The following is an 18,219-nucleotide window of genomic DNA, read 5'->3' as shown; positions in this document are numbered from 1 at the left end:
TTCTGATCGGGTAACCTCCCAGGTAGACTGGGAATACTGTGGACATAATACATCTCAACTTCAGCAAAGCTTTTGAGAAAATGCCCCATGATATTCTTGATTAGTAAACTAGCTAAATGTAGGCTGGATGGAACAACTCTCAGGTGGATCCACAGTTGGCTACAGAATTGTACTCAAAGAATGCTTATCAATAGTTTCTTCTCAAAGTGGGGGGGAGGTAATGAGCAATGTACTGCTGGGCTCAGTCCTTGGCCCAGTTGCTCTTCAACCTTTTTATTAAAGATTTGGATGAGGAGGTGCAGGGAATGCTTATTAAATTTACAAAATTGGGAGGGATAGCTAATACCCTGGAAGACAGAAACAAAATTCAAAGGGCTCTTGATAGACTGGAGCACTGGGCTGAAAACAACAGCATGAAAGTGAACAGGGATAAGTGCAAAGTTCTACATCTTGGAAAAAGAAACCAAATGCACAGTTATAAGATGGGAGATACCACATGTGAGAAGAATCTTGGAATTGTTGTGGATCACAAGCTGAATATGAGCCAACAATGCGATGTGGCTGAAAAAATGACAAATGCTATGTTAGGCTGCATTAACATAAGTATAGTTTCCAAATTGCATGAAGTACTAGTTCCCCTCTATTTGGAACTGTTTAGGCCAAGTCTGGACACCACACTTTAAGAACGATGAAACTGGAACAGATTCAGAGAAGGGCAATGAGGATGATCACGGGACTGGAAACAAAGCTCTGTGAGGAAAGACTGAAAGAACTGGGCATGTTTAGCCCTGAGAAGAAAAGACTGAGTGGAAATAAGATAGCACTCTTCAAATACTTGAAAGGCTGTCACACAGAGGAGGACCAGAATCTCTTCTTGATTATCCTAGAGTGCAGGACACAGAATAACAAGCTCAAGTTACAGGAAGTCAGATTTCGACTGAACATCAGTAACAACTTCCTGTTAGAGTAGTACAACAATGGAACCAATGACCTAGGGAGGTGGTGGGTTATCCAACACTGGAGACCTTCAACAGGCAGCTAGGCAGCTACCCTTTAACTTGGATTCCGGCATTAAGCAGGAGGTTGAATTCAATGGCTTTATAGGCCCCTTCCAACTCTCCAATTCTATGATTCTGTGATTCTAGAAGAGGGCTACAATAAAAGCTGTAGTGTAATGAAGTACATAGATATGCCATGAGCCTATGGAGTAAGAAACTATTTAATGACCAGAAAAATCTGTGTAAGAATATAGTGCAGTAGGCTGTCTACTTCAAATTACTAAAATTTGAGGTGTCCTTGTTAGGCCTCTCTTTCATAGTCATGAGTTACTTGGAGGCATAATTACTTTTACAGCTAAAAAGATGAATTTTCTCCAGGGGATTAATTGTAGCAATTTAAAATACCATTGTGAGTCGTTAATTTCTCTTAATAATCACTGAGAGACTCATGTTGTAAATGTTAGCAAGGCTCTTCGACGCATGGCATAAATTCATGACCTACTCATTTAATGCAGCACCATTTCTTGAGCAATATACCCTTCCCTCTTTTGTAGGGCATATTGCTACAATCACACTCCTCAAAATGGAAAATGGCCAAATGCAACATTGACCTACGTGCCAATGATGTGATAAGAAGAGCTCCACACTTTCAGCAACAATTGTGCTTGTTGTGGGTTTACTGTTTTTTTAACCTGTATTTCCCACCGAAAACACAGTTTGTATGATAAGTGCACACTTTTTTTTTTAAGTGTACTGTACATATATCAGGGAGTGGCATTCTAATCATAGCTTTCAGGAAAGTTGCACATGGATGTTATAAGAATGTACATCTGTCATTCACACTTTCTGTGTTTGCTTTGAGATGCACCTGTATAGCATTACTGAATCTACATAAACTACGGAACACCTTTATATTTAAGAGCCATTCCACTGCCATGATTTTCTCTGATTCAGACCAGGAGCGGCAGGCACTAGAGGAAGAGAATGATGAAGGGGAGGGGGGCATATGCAGAGCCCATTGATGAAGCAGCCCTCTGATGAAACAGAGATGTGCCTGGCTCTACTGTTCATCTTCTTCTCCTTTGCCAATGAAGGAGTAGGAGTGTAGTCGTCCAGGGGCTTGGGGTCTTACACCCCTTACTTTTTTGGGAGCAGGATCCCAGCAGGATCCCTATGATTCCACCATCCTATGAAACAATCAGAAAGAAAGGAAAGTGGGTTAGCCACTGAGAAGAATCTTCTAACATGCTACCTTGTGGACTTCCGGGAAGGGTGACTTAGCTTGTGCCTGCTTTTCGAGACGAGCTCTCGTCTCAGAAGAAGTTTTTTCAGCGTAAATCAGTCAGAACATTCTTTTTGACTGATGAAGATTTTCTCTCGCGAAGGGAGAAACATAGAGATTAACCATAAAAGCCTGTTTTTGTTTGGGAGGACTGGATCTCATTAATTTATGAGAGAAGGTTCAGCCAGCAATGCCGGAGGACGTCCATCACGCTCTAGCTGAATAAACGACACGTTTATCTTTTCTTTAAAGAAGAACGGACTTAAACAAGCAAGCACCGTTCTTTCTATATATTTTTTTCATTTGGTTTAAATCGTTGCTGCAAAAAGAGATTTGTCAATGTATCAGCTATAAAGATCTTCTGGGTGAGTTAAAAATTTTCTCCTTTATTCACGAAACTAAGGAGGAAAGAAATTGAAAAAGCCTATCTTAGTTTTTATTGCAAAAAGCTGGCCTAGAAGTGCATTTTAAAGATATAAACGGAAGAGGGATTTCTATTTCGAGGAGGGGGAAAAAATAAATAAATTTGATTTATGAACTTTGGAGCATTATATGTTTGGGATTATTTTCTTTTTGGTCTATTTCATTTTGACGAATCTACTTGTTCACGACACCACTAACTCTTTTGAAGCTGGGAACTAAATTTGTTTTGTATTCCTGAACATAAGAGATAAGGCAGGCTGTACTGTCTACATTGTGACTTCATCGAGCCTGGAATATTAACCCAATTGTGACTGAAATAATTTTTGTTTTTGTGGTTCTAAGAATGGCAATCAGGAAAGGGGCTGAGACCATGGAAGAAATCATGTTTCAGAAAATAATGGATGAGATTGAGATAACGAAACAAACCCTGAGACAGGGTAGACAGAAGATGAAAAATGAATTTAGCAAAATGACGCAGGAGTTTAAAGAAATAGTGGATTTTGTGAGAGAGGCTCTGGAGACTGGAACAAATGTAGAATTGGAAAAAGATCTGGAGTCTATGGATACAAGAAACAAAGCTTACTGCTTGGAACTTAACGTTGTCTCTGAAGAAATTAATGAAGATAATAGAGATAAAGTTATCAATGTCTTGGATAATTTTTGGGACTGGAATGATGTGATGGAGTTTGACATAGAAAAAATCTATGGAATTGGCTACAGATATGGGACAATAGAAAAATTCTTAAGAGAGGAGCCAGTGCATTTTGTAAAAAAGAAGAGTAGAGATGTGACTTTACAACAATATCTCAGCAACATATTCAGAATTGATGGCAAGAAAAGATTTGTGATGAGGGAGATTCCCATCAGATTCTTATTATATGACTATGGCTATGACAGCAAGATTAATATGGGATACTGATAATGGAAGAATGGATACTGAAAATACTGGACTGAACAAGACTATTGAAGATGGAAGATGGAATCAATATTGATATTGGAAGAATGGCTATTGAAATCATTGGATCAAACTGGTTTGACGAGATGGATTAATCTATATGTTTATTTGGACTATGGCTATGATAACAAGATTATTATGGGATACTGATAATGGAAGAATGGCTATTGAAATTATTGGACTTAATAGGATTATCGATAATGGAAGAATGGTTACTGAAATTATTGGACTTAACAGGATTATTGAAGATGGAAGATGGAATTAATATTGATAATAGAAAAATGGCTATTGAAATTATTGGACCTAGTGGATTTGAATGAGATGGATTGGTCGACATGTTTATCTGGAGAAAAATTGAAAGATATATCTTTCAAGGAATTGAAATCTCTCTTTGACTTTTTGTGGGAAGAATAAAGTAATGTTTATGAGATTTGATGATTAGTTAAGATAGCTACTGGAGGAAAGTGATTTTATAACATAATTTAGGAGACAGGATTGTTATATATTGTAGACTTATAGCTGATCTGCGATAAATCGGAAGTCAACATTTTATTTTATTGTTTAATAATTTTTGTTTTGTTTTGTTTTTTGTCTTTAAAAATTTGAATAAAAATTAATGAAAAAAATAATAACATGCTACCTTGTGCTTTTCTGCTGATTTGGAGCCAATCAGAGTGAAAGGAGGTAAGTCAGCCACTGAGAAGACTCCTCTCAGCAGCTAATACTCTTCTCTTTCATGCTTTTTGGCTCCTAGGGATGCCTATATTAACAAGGATCTCATTCCCAGCAAAAAAAAAAATATGGGAGAGGGTGTGACTGTGACTATCATGAAAGGACCCTGCACTTCTGAATTTTCCACTACACTACTGTGAGGAGAGGGGGCTGCCAGACACTGGGGGGGTCACTTCTCCACTGGGGCTCTGGGATGTAGTCTGATGTGACAGAGCAGGAGAATACAGGGTAATGAGGGCCCAGCATTTTCTCCCAGGGAGAGGTAGCACATCAAGAGAAAAGAGATGCATCCCTCTAGACAGTGCTTGCCTTCAGGCCAGGAGCACAGATTTTTGTGTCAAAAGAGGGCATCTCCATCTTTGTTTAAAAGCTTGGCAGATAGGAAGGGTAATTTGTTGGGACACCTTTGCAGCTACCGTGCAGCCTTGACATTCTTGTTACTGATCTTGGACTTGGGAACCTTAGCCCTTGCTCCTAGACTGGACTTATTCCTGCTGACCCTTCACTTGAAAGAGCTCCTGGACTGTATCTGGCTCTTTCTATGCTGCCGAGTCTGTAAATCAGCTTTAATAAAGTATAATTTCCTTATCTATAAGTAAGTGCACCTGCTGTTGTGGTTTTTGGGCAGGAGCATGGACATCCACACAACAACAGTAATAGGAATAAATTTAGAATTGGAAGAGTGAAAATTACAAATTTACACAATTTGAGACAAGCCCAGACCCCTTCAGATTTAGGTCTGACTTGAAATGGGGTTTCCTCATACACATTGCTGCTAGTCACCCTGCGTTCTCAGTTCTCCCAACCATATCCCAAGATCTCCCCTTCAGAACCCTCCCTTATGTTTTGAGAAGGAGAACCAACAATGGGGAGGACTCATTGGAGACAGAAGAGGCCGTATCAGGCAATTCTCAGTATGCTTAAGAACATAATCTCCTCCTAGGAAGCAGTGTGGCTGGTGGCTCCATGACAGCGGGGCAGTGGAATCTGTTCTGGGTTTTAGTCTGAACTTTGAAGGAGCTGTTAAGGGCACCTCAGCACCTTTGACAGCTCCTTGAAAGGTCAGACTAAAACCCGGAGTGGATTCCACTGTCTCAGTGAAGCCAGCAGCTGCCATTGCTAGGAAGCATGGGGTTGAATCAGGAGGCACATCTTTTGCTCTGCAGCTGTTGTTTGCCTCTGGCCAGGGATCATAAGGTTGATGTTTTCTGTGCCTTCTGATTCCATTCAGGGGCCAGTAGTAAGTTTAAATCCTATGTTTCCTGGTTGGAAATAAACTACTGAGCATACTCAGTGTCCATTTCCAGCAAAAAGGAGGCTAGTAAGGCTTCTCCCTGTAGTGATCTCTTTTCAGTGTGGTTCTCTTTCTCCCTCTCTCTCTCACTCAGTCACACACACACACACCCTTCTTCAAATGTTTTAACAAGTGAAAGGGTCTAGCAGGGGAGGTTTGTTTACTTCACCATGAGTTTGTGTTTTTAAAAGCTTCCTCAGGAAATCCTCCTCTAGGAATTTTTGAGCATTCTCCACGAAAGCAAAAAAGCAAAAGGACTTATGGATGAAGTTTGCCCATCAAAAAATAAAGCACTCGTGTTAGTTATACAGATTCCATGAAGTCCTGGATATTCTTTTGACCTTTTCTTAAATTCTCAACTAAAGGAAAAGATTGAAGGACGATTGTAAATATGTGAATAATTCACTAGTAGGCAAAAGAACCTTGCAGTTTAAGCACGTACTTTTAGCCCACAGATATTTCTATCAAACTTTAAAAAGCAGGGGAATTGGGCAGCTATAGTGAATGCACCAGGGTAGCAGGAGACCTGACCTCCTCTCTGAGATATTGGACTGCCCTGCAAATTTGGCAAAATGCAAACACAATTTGGGTTGGACTTTCACAGTCCAATCCACTTGCTGTGTAGCTTGGAAGAATTTGGAAACATGTGCCTCTGAGCATATGGTGAGTGGTCGCAACACCTGCCATCTCCAAAGATGGAGAATTATATTTTTGTATGTTTGTTGCTGTTCTTCTTACTTTGCTTCTTTCCTGTGTTACTATTGTTTCTACAGGGAATCTAATCTAGAAAATTTTATTTCTCTCATTTTTCATCCTAGAAATCTGTGTCAAACTTATTTTTATTAATTTCAAAGCCTTTTTATTTGTCAATGTCATATGATGGTGACAACCTTTTGTGTTTCAAATTGGAGGTTATGTTCTATTTCTATCTTGGGTGCATTAACAGTTGAATAAGATCCTCTGTGGCGCAGAGTGGTAAGTGGCGGTAACGCAGCCAAAGCTCTCCTCACGGCCGGAGTTCAATTCCAACGAAAGGAGGAAGTCGAATCTCCGGTAAAAGGGGTCGAGGTCCACTCAGCCTTCCATCCATCCATGGTTGGTAAAATGAGTACCCGGCATATGCTGGAGGGTAAACAAAGGCCAGGGACGGAACTGGCAATCCCACCCCATATATATGGTCTGCCTAGTAAGCGTCGCAAGACGTCACCCTAAGAGTCGGAAACGACTCGCACTACAAGTGCGGGAACACCTTTACCTTTAACAGTAGAATCTGAAACTACAGTTTGATGTAAAATCAGACAGACTGATTTACAATATGTTGCTCATTCAGCAATGACTCTAGCTGTTGGAAAAAAGAGGATGCATGTTTTCAGCCTGCTATGTTTAAACCACTTCATTTAAGGCAAGGTGGCCACGGTCAATTAAAAACATAGACCACACCTAGAATTTTGCTAGAATATATTTCACCTCCCACTGTTTTATCTTGTGCAAACTGAGACACTCCTGATGTCCACTGGAGACTATTCTGCAGAATAGTCAGTGCCATTATTCCACAGTTATTTTTGGAGTTTTTTAGTGTAAATTTTGCAAAGTGTTGCTGTACACATATTCACAGAAATAGAAACAAAAGAAAATGAATTCCTATAGGAAACCTCACTAAAATTGCAAAGTAAATCAGACATATTTAAAGTGACCATCTGAACTTTATCAACTGTCTTAATAATGTTGCTTCCTCCCTGCTAAAACAAGCACAAGCACAGCAGATGTCTTCTTTCTATTATTTGGGCTGAGTGCAGGTGTTGCCACCACTCACCATATGCCCAACAGCTGTGAGTCTGGCTTTTAGAACACTGACAGTTGGTTCTTACTGAGCATGCCTGATGCTATCATTGGCTTCAAGCCAAAATTTCTTAAATTAATTAAAAATCAGCCAGGCATTTTTTTTTACTTCTAAACTGCAGAAGATGGAGGTCAGAGTATGGGGCAAGCTCAGTAATAGGATTACAGGTACACTGTGAACATGGCTGATTTTTAATGAATTTCAACAGATTATGAGAACTCTGACAGAAAAAAAGTCCAAAAGGGCTCTCGGGTTTTTTTCTCTCTTTTTAGACTTTGAACTCCCTAGTCTCTCTGACTGTTTTGTGTATCACCATGAAAATTTACAGGGTTGTTAAGCAAGCGTTTCTGAGTCCAGGACTATAATTTTTGTAAGGTTTTGTTTTGAAATGAGCTTTATGGGAAGCATCAGAATGGCATGGGGGGCTATTTTCAATTTAACATTGCAGAATGTGAAAAATCCACGCTGGCTATAGTATACAGCCACTCTTGTGGCTGTAGAATAAGCAAAAAACCTTGCAGTTTAAGTACGTACGTACAGCCAACAGATATTTCCATCAAACTTTAAAAAGCAGGGAAATTGGGCAGCTATAGTGAATGCACCAGGGGAACAGGAAACCTGACCTCTTCTCTGAGATATTGTACTGCCCTACAAATTTGTCAAAATGCAAACACCGTTCGGGTTGGTTTTTCACAGTCCAATCCACTTGCTGTGTAGCTTGGAAGAATTTGGTAACATGTGCCTCTGAGCATTATCTTGACCTTCTATGGTAGGGGTGGAGAACTGGATCCAGCCAGTGGATCCAGAACTGGCCCAACCTCTGTGGAGCACTTTTGACAGATGGATAGGGTTACATACCTGTCAATCATCTGAGAGCATATGACTTTTAAGTGCGCTCTTGATTCTCCGTTTCACGCTTTGCAGCCCTGACTTGACTTTAAGCCACGGCTGCGAAAGATTCCTGCTGAAAGCAGGGCTTGCATTCAGCTGCAAAGGCAAGCCCCAACTTCAGCACTGATTGTCTCTGCTCAGGAACTCCAATCAGGAGCTTCCACACGGAGCCAATCCCAGCAAGGCTTGCATTCAATGCCAAATCCAAGCCCCACTTTTAGCAGGGTTCAGCTCAGCTGGTGAGCTGGAGGCTCCCCATACCTGCTCTATGCAGGGAATCGAACAGTGTTAGCTATGGACCCACAGAGCCTTTGTTGGTCTTGATGCTCCAAGTGCAAATGCCTCACCTTGTCACCCTCTGGAGCTGGCCATGGGTTAGGGTTAAAAATCCTTCCCAGCTATGTGATCCTAGGCACTGAATTGCAGTTCCCCTTTCCATGTGGAAGCCCCAGATTCAATGTTTTGCCCACCATAAAACCTACAGAGTGTCTTTGGACAAATTACTGTATCTCAGCCTTACTCTCTCACATAGGATGATTTTGATAAATGAGACAAAAATAGCCAAGCACTGTGTACACTAAAAAGTGTTATAGAAACAAGAAACAATCATGCTATGAATCATTTCACCACAGTACTCTATCTCAAGAAAAATTAGCTGTGTCACAAATTGGGGATAACATCATTGGGGATTTTGCCTTCAGCTGTTACGTAGTAGAAACCTGTCATTCTTCATGGCAGCTACGTTCTTAGATCACAATAAATAAAATTCCCTGCCACATATTTTCCAGTATTTGTACCATTGTACTAGGGAAGGCTTTTGGCTCAGATTTCTCCATGATTGGCTGCAATTCTGCCACTGTACAAAGACTGCGGTTACCCGTGCCATTGTATAGGGTAGCTTGGCTCCATCCCTAAAATGGTATGTCACTTGGGACTACCATGGGTGTGCTCTGGTGTCCATGCCTACTTTTACTCCTCTCAGTCTAATTTTAGGTGGGCTACAGAGATTTTTTTTATATATAGCCTAGTAGATAGAAGCCACTATCTAGCAGAGTCAGTGTCAGAGCGCAGCTGTAGGCAGGTGGTGAATGGGAGACAGGAACTGAGCCAGCGATGACAATTGGGAGTCAGAGCCAGAGATCAAGATGGGAGCCAGATACAGAGAAGCCCATCATCATCCAGGCAAAAGCCCAGTTTGAACTGGGAGCTTTTATAGCCCTTCTGGGTGAAGAGAGCCAGTGCTGTCGTGGGGTTGAGGGTTGGGGTGGCCTCACTTGAAAACAAGGGAACCATTTACTACTTAGAGAACCTCAGTGGTGGGGGGCCACATGTGTCCTCCAAGCCTCTCTATCTGGCCTTTGGGAATCTCTCCAGCTACAGCTGCTACTAGCCTTGCTTCACACTCTCTGAGTGTTCTTGCCTAACTGGAATGGGCCCTGGAACTCTGATAAAGCCTCACGCTTAACTGCTGGGGGACAGAGAGGGGATGGTTGTGAGTGTGTGGAGAAAGGAGTCCTCCTTATCAAGGTAAACTTGGCATTTATTGTACCACCCACTTTTGCATCTGATCCTGCCCAACACTACCATGTGACCCCCAAATAGTTGTCCAGAAGGGAATTGGCCCTAACACTTTCCCCCACCTCTAGCCTAGAGAGAAGCTCTTACTTCCAGCCCTGGCAGCTCTATGCATGCAGGGCAGCTGTGCATAAGACCTGTGGGTTCCCCATTCTAGCTCCTTGGCAGCTTCTGATGGCTGCTGGGGAGTTTTCTAACATGTTGGGGGTGGGTGAGTACGTGTAAGTAAATATGCAAGAACAATATAGTCTTTGTCATTTAATATTGTTTGCCATTTAAGAACCTAACAATAAAATCCTATACAAATCCACTCAAAAGCAAATCCCATTCAGTTCAATGAGGCTTGATCCCAGGCAACTAGGTATAGGATCGTAGCCTGATTGACCCATCTGGTTACACACACCCCTAAAAAGGAGGTTGCAACAGTGGACAAAGCACACAGTCCATGGAAACTTCTCCATATATTGGATCAATGTATACGTTGTCTAATTCCTATCAGACTGGTATCTTCGAGGACTCTGTAGACTGAAAATCTGGTAAACTGGGCCTAAATTTTGTCTCGTAAGCTGATAGCAAATAATTAGTTTTAACTGTTTTTAATATTGAATTTTAAAATGTAACCCACCTTGGGACCTGCTGGTGAAGGTCAGGTAATAAATTTTATCAGTGTACTGCTGACACCTTGCCCCAAATCTCCTGATGACCACTCCCAAGGGCTTCATATAGATGTTAAACAGCATGGGGGACAAGATGGTACCCTGCAGCATCCCACAGCAAAATTGCCAGGGGGCTGAAAGACAATCACCCAATGCTATTCTCTGAAAACAACCCTGGAGATAGGATTGAAGCCACTGTAGAACAGTGCCTGTCCATCTCCCGATAAAGGTCGTCCATCCGGGCGACCAAGGCCAATTCAGTCCCATAACCAGGCCTGAACCCAGACTGGAATGGGTCAAGACAATCTCTTTCATCCAAGAGTACTTGCAACTGCTGTGCCACAACCCTCTCAACCATCTTCCCTAAGAAGGGGGTATTTGTGACCGGTCAGTAGCTGTCACAAACCAATGGGTCCAGGGTGGGCTTTTTCAGGAGTGCTCGCCAACTTGGTTGATGGCACGCACATACGCGCATTGCTGCCATCAACCAAGATGGCAGCAGAAACTTCAGCCCCTTATGGAAACCTCGGCCACCATCTTGATTGATGGCAACCTTGCACACACTGCAAAAAACAGCAGAGAGAAAGGTAGGTGAAGCGGGGGTAGCGAGTGGCTCGGAAGCTCCTCCTGCTGCAGATCACAGAAGGGGAGCTGAGGTGCCCCTCAGGGGTCTCTGTAGCTCCAGGGGCCCTCAGGCCAGTGCCCCACCTGACCGCCCTTTAGAACCGGCCCTGGTAAGTGGTATTCAGAGGGGGTTTACCATTGCCTTCCTCTGAGGCTGAGAGGCAGTGACTGGCCCAAGGTCACCCAGTGAGCTTCATGGCTGTGTGAGGATTCAAACCCTGGTCTCCCAGGTCGTAGTCCAACACCTTAACCACTATGCCACACTGGCTCTCAAACCAGGCATAGGTACCTGGATATTAGTGAGTGGTAGCTCCAGAAGGCATGGTGAATATGTCAAAGTATAGAAGAGGTGATAAAGGCTTGTAGTGGAAAGTTGCAAAGATACAGGAGCAAGCTAGATGTGGCACCATGTATGCAATTAGCATAAATTTTGAAAAGGTTAAATAGGGATGAATTAGATTGGGGCACTGGCAGGGGACAAAGGGAACTGTAACACTTTGCTCACCACCAATCCAATCCAGGTGGGGGTCCCCATGGAGGAAAGATGCATAATCCTACACATGTTTTCTTAAGAGCAAGTTCCACTGTGTTCTGTGTGTTCAGTTGTGCTTGCTCCCTAGTAAGAGTATTTAGGATTTCAGAAAATACACACATGCTTACAGGTTCAAGCACGTTTTTATTATTTGAATAAAATATAAATTTAAAAAGCAAATACCCTTCCTTCCTGTTATTAGCATCCTGTTTCCTCCCCCCCCATATACTTTGATCTGCATATGTATGTATTTCATTTGGTATTTTTGAGTGAGAATACTCAGTTCAAATCTAAAATATGTTTCTCAGCCTTTCTGTTGTGAACAATTTCTCTAGGTGCATACCTAACAAATGCCATCTTTTCATCAATTTTGTTTCATGATGCTCACACTACTAATGATAGACTGAGAATTTTCTGTTCAACTATTTATGTTTCAAGAGGCATTTCCCAACAGATGTATTAATCTTTTTTCTCTCTGGCCATATTTTACCAATATGCTTGGCCATATTGTACTAGCATGCACTTAAACTCTTCAAAGCAAGGTGAGCTAACAGGATTATATTGCCCTGACAATCATGTCCGCATCCATAGTAAAGAGTTCTATATGTTTCCTCCATTTTCTCTTAGACCAAACAAATTCAAGAAGGCAAACCTTTAAGGAAATAAGATGCAATCAATTAATAATAATATACCATTGTTATTATTGTTTTTATATTAATTTCATAGTTGCCTAACACAGGGCAGTCTCTACGCAGCCTACAATCATGCCATATTATCCTACTTAATGTTACAGTATCATATACTGCCGGTCTATAAGGTTACCACAATGGAATTTGAAAGTTATCTTTATCATGCTGCTCCAGCATGTGTTCCTCCACCTCTCCAACTGCTCCAATAATGGTAGAAAGTCTTGGCAATACAGGAGGAGCCCACAATGCATCTCCTTCTTTTCCACATTGATCCAGAACTGATATGAGAAGGAGCTGAATCATGGGATTCTCTCTACATGTCCAGGATCCCATGCTGCTAAAGAAACATAAATAAATAAATAAATAAAATTTTATTTATGAGTCGCCTATCTGGCCGAATTAACAGTCACTCTAGGCGACGTACACTGACATAATAAAATACAATATAAAACCAAAAACCACATTCAATAATTAAGCTAAACAGTATTAAAGCTAACCCATCCCAGAAATCCCATAGGCCTGCCTGAACAGCCAGGTCTTCAAGGCCCGGCGGAAACTTATCAGGGAGGGGGCATGACGAAGATCGAAAGGAAGGGAATTCCAGAGGGTGGGGGCCACAATTGAAAATGCCCTCTCTCTGGTCCGCACCAGCCTAGCTGTTTTAACTGATTTAATCAGAAGGAACCCCCATTAAAATTAACAGTTTTAGTTTGTAGTCCTGCAACTCACCAAATACATCATTTAACTCACACAGATTTGAAGTTGAGAGTTAAGTCACATAACTAATTTGGTACAGTGAATATGTGGCTGGTATGGATTTGGGACTGACTAAACTCTAAGACTGCATGCACACCATACATTTAAAGGACAGAGCTTACCCCAAAGAATAATGCAGTCTGTGGTTTACCCCTCAGAGAGCTACAATTCCCCATACCAGTATTTATTTATTTATTATTAAATTTATCTCTCTCTCTTCCTCCCAGAAGGAGCCCAGAGCAGCAAACAAAAACTCTAAAAGCACTTTAAAAATCTTTCAAAAAAACAACTTTAAAAACATCTTAAAAAGCAATTTCAACACAGATGCAGACTGGGATAAGGTCTCTACTTAAAAGGCTTGTTGAAAGAGGAAGGTCTTCACTACACACTGAAAAGATAACACAGATGGCACCTGCCTAATATGTAAAGGGAGGGAATTCTAAAGTGTTGGTGCCACAACACTAAAGATTGGCTTTCTATGTTGTGCGGAACTGACCTTCTGATAAGATTCTGCAGAGCACAGTGATCTATGGGGTATATAAGGTGTAAGACTATCTTTCAGGTATCCTGGCCCCAAGCTGAAGGAAAGCTCACAAGAAACTTGAACTTGGCCTGGCAGCTAATGGGCAGCCAGTGCAATTCTTTCAGCAGCAGCAGGATATGTTGGTGATACTCTGCCCCAGTGAGCAGTCAAACCACCACATTTTGCATCAGCTGCAGCTTGTGGACCAACCTCAAGAGCAGCCCCACATATAGCACATTACAGTAATCCAGCCTGGAGGTTACCAGTGCATGGACAACAGCAGACAGGCTATCCTGGTCCAGAAATGGCCACAGCTGTCTTTTAACCCAAATCTGGTAAAAGGCACTCCTAGCCACTGAGGTCACCTCAGCCTCTAGTGACAAAAATGGATCCAGGAGCATTCCCAGACTATAAACATGCTCTTTCAGAGGGAGTATGACCCATCCAAAGCAGTCAATTGACCAATTATGTGAATTCAGGAACCACCAACCCACAGCACCTTTGTCTAGGATTCAGACTACATGGGAGTATTGCTTCTTAGGAAACACACTGCATTTGCCTTCATAATAGATTTGTACCATCCACTGTTCCTGCCCAAAGGCAGCTGCCAATCATTTTTTCCCATTCACACAAGTAGGCATTCCTCTGGGAAGGATTAGTCTTTCTGTTTCCTTGTGGCCCCACCCTCTAATTATACATTTCCACTCCCTCTGGTTGCTAAGGTGACCAAACATCCTCAGTCTGTTCTACCAGCTGCAATAGGTTCATTTAAAAAAACCTCAAAAGTATGAATATCTGTGTATTCTGTGCCTGTGGTTAGTAGGATACAGCTGAAATACAAATCTTTGTTTGAGCAAAGTTACACTTTTGCATACAAGTTAGGGAGGAAAGAAAATAAAGGCACCATTTGCAGCAAAATAAAAAAGGCCAGCAGAATGGAGGAGAGGAACCAGAAGTTTCCACTAAGAGGAAACAAAATGAAAGAAGGGAGGACGAGATATTGGGCGTGGATGGGGGGAACGATTGACACATCCACCTAAAAGCATAAGAGAAAAGTGCCTAAATAGAGGAGGGAAGGAAAGCTCACATGTCTTTTTCTCCCCTTTTCATATAATCAGTGGGTTGGGTTAGTACAGATTTATAGGGGGGAAACTGCATGATAGCTTCTGTTTGCTGGTAACATCATGTGAACCATGCAAACTTAAAGGAGATGTGAGTAGCACCAAACACACAGTAAACCACCGTGTAGATGAGCCCTCATTTTATTGGCCTTCATCCAACCTACCACTAAGTCTAGGCACCGGTCCAGGGCTTTCATGGCCTCTCCCGATTTAGATGTTACATAGAGCTGGGTATCATCAGTGTACTGCTAACACCTCACCCCAAATCTCCTGCAACCGCTCCCAAGGGCTTCATAGGGATGTTAAATGGCATTGGGAACAAGATGGTACCATGCAGCACTCCACAGCACAATTGCCAGAGAGCCAAAAGACAATCACCCAATGATATTCTCTGAAAACAACCTGAGGATAGGATCAGAAAACAGTGCCACTGATACCCTTCTCACCAATTCGGCTCAGAAGGATACCATGGTCATTGGTATCAAAAGCCTCTGAGTCCTGTCCTCCCTGTCCTCCTGATAAAGAGTGACCAGGGCCGATTCAGTCCCATAACCAGGCCTGAACCCAGATTGGAATGAATCAAGATAATCTGTTTCATCTGAGAGTGCTTGAAATTCTGCGCCACAACCCTCACCTTCCCTAAAAAGGGGGCATTTGCAATTGGGCGGTAGTTGTCACAAACCAATAGGTCCAGGGTGGGCTTTTTCAGGAATGGTCAGATCACCACTTTTTTCAGGATGGCTGGGACCACTCCCTCCTGCAAATACGCATTGAGCACACCTTGGATCCACTCAGTCACACCCCCTAGGCAAGCTTTAATAAGCCAAGAAGGGCAAGGGTGGAGAGGACATGTCGCTGGCCTCATTGTCGCAAACACTTTTTGTTAAACACTTTTAATAAACCACAGTTCCTAGGATTTTTTGGGCAGAGTCATGAGCTTTAAACGTGCTTTAAATATATGGTGTGTACACAGCCTAAATGTGCTGGAGTAGTCACATGCCAGTTTCATCAGATGGCTATATGTTACATGCAAATATATATATTTAAATGCTGATGGTTACTTATTGTAAGAAAAAGCATTTTCAGGAGGAGTGATTTTTAGAGAAGCAGCAGAGGTAGTTTCCTTTCCTGCTATTTTTCACTACATCTCTACACACACAGCCTTTCTCTCTCTTTCTTTCTCAAATATGCATGCATACTTCATGGAGTTCCAAATGTATGTTTGCTCTCACACCAGCATATCTGTAACTTCATAGCATGGAAAGCAGCTTAGGGCTTATCCACACAGCAATTTACTGTGCGTCTGGTGCTACTTGCATCCCCTTTGAATTCTCATGATTCACATGACGTTGCAGGCAAGCAGAAGCTATCATGTAGTTTTCCCCTTTAAATCCACATTAATCCAATCTGCTGTTAATGCAAAAAGGGAAGGAAAAACCAACTCAGCTGCGCTGCGCTCCTCCTTGTAGGCTCTTTGCTTTGATGTTTTTTACTGGGCAGGTGAATCGTCACTTTCAGTTGTTCCCCTTTCTCTGTCCACTAACTCTCCTGTGAATTCCATTTTGTTTCCAGTGGTTTATCCAGTGACTTCTGACTGACTGCTCCATCCTCCCCCATAGGAGTTTGCTGCAGCCCTCCTCTCTTTCCCCCCTTTCTCCCCCAGTAAACTTCCTTCCTTCACTCCTTGTAACCAGCGATGGGCTCCGTTTCCACAGTATCTAATCAGAATTGCCATTGTATTTCATCCTACTGGAGGGGGTGTGTCCCCACTTTCCCAGGTGCAGAATCCCCCTTTCTCCCCCAGTCTTTTCTCCAGGATGCTTTCATTGCACCTGCTGCCTGCAAAAACTGCTGTAGCCGCTGCCTACTTTGTCTTTCACTTATCCCCCCGCATCCACCTTTCACTCAGGCTTAGTCAATGGAGAAGGGGAGGGAGGTCTAGTCAGTTTCATTGTTTCTTGTCAATTGCACGCTGAGGTGCTCCCCCACTTCAGCCCTGAAGCCCAAACAGTCATGGGGATTGCTACTGAGGGAATTGTTGCCTTCCATAAAGTCTCGATACTCCAGAGGGAGTAAACATGTAGATTTGGGGCAGGGCCACGAGGAAACAGTGACACTAATCCTTCCCAAAGAAATGCCTACTTGTGTGAATGGAAAACAGTGGATTGGAAGCTACCATTGAGCAAGAAGTGCGGACCTTGAAAATCTATTATGATGGCAAAACCAGCGTCTTTAGTACGAAGTTAGGCTCCCGTATGGATAAGCCCCAAGTTGTAGGGAGCTGCAATGGGGAAAAAACTGGCAGAAGGGTTAAGCACCATCTTCTCTCCACAGCTTCTCTGATTAATATTACCTCCTCTCCTAGCTGCTTTTCCCCACAAGAATCAGCAACCAGGGTTTAAATACACACACTTCTGCATAATGTGTAATTTGGACTTTTGTTTGGACCCGCTTTACTTTTAAAGTTATCTTTCTTTCTTCTAAACCCTGGCTGAATCTAAATCTGCCTCTTTTCCACTCCCACCTCCATTTCCCACCTTCCTTGCTGGAACAGGGTCCCGACTTTCAGTATGGAATAGCAATAGGAATTCCTTCTCCTATGACATGTCCAGCAGAAGTCATTTACTCAAAACTGTCACTGAATGAGAAATATGAAGATAAGGCTGCAAAATGAGATGTGCAAGTACTGTCAAATCTTTTTAGAGTTGGCTGCCAAGTGGCTTCAGTTCAAACCAGTTCAAATATTTTTACACATTGGTTTCTACAGTTTAGTCAGATATTCATGTGCACATTATGGCTAAGTTTAACTTGAGTTGCACGCATACAAAATAGATATATTACAGTCAGTGCTTTTTTATTTTTTTTTGATAAAAAATGAGGTATCAGTACTCATATTTTGATAAAAGCGCTGTGGGTTCCAGGCCAGCACAAAATGGTTGAGTCAGGCAGCAAACAAAAAAGAGATGACGATCCTCTGTACTAGTGAGTATCATCACAAAAAAAGCACTGAATACAGTGCAAACTATGCAGGTTTGCCCAGAAGTAAACCCCATTATATAAAGTTGAACTTACTCCAAGGTAAGGGTACACAGGATTGCAGCACCAGTTACTCAGCCTGGCTCTTACCTGATTCAACCGTTTATATACTGACTGGTATTGCAGATGTGGTTATATTGATTTTGGAGCTGCTCTACAAAGCTATAGGAGTGATATTGTATCATCACTGCCCAAAGTAAAAAAAGAAAAAAGAATAAATGATCCAAATTAGAGGAAGAGATAAAAAAAAAGTTTGCATGCTACTTGCAGATGTTCAAGAAAATAATGTTAT

This window comes from Rhineura floridana, chromosome 1 (genome assembly GCF_030035675.1).
Source record: "Rhineura floridana isolate rRhiFlo1 chromosome 1, rRhiFlo1.hap2, whole genome shotgun sequence".
Classification (NCBI taxonomy): domain Eukaryota; kingdom Metazoa; phylum Chordata; class Lepidosauria; order Squamata; family Rhineuridae; genus Rhineura; species Rhineura floridana.
The sequence above is the reverse complement of the archived record's forward strand: the minus strand, read 5'-3'. Positions refer to the sequence as shown.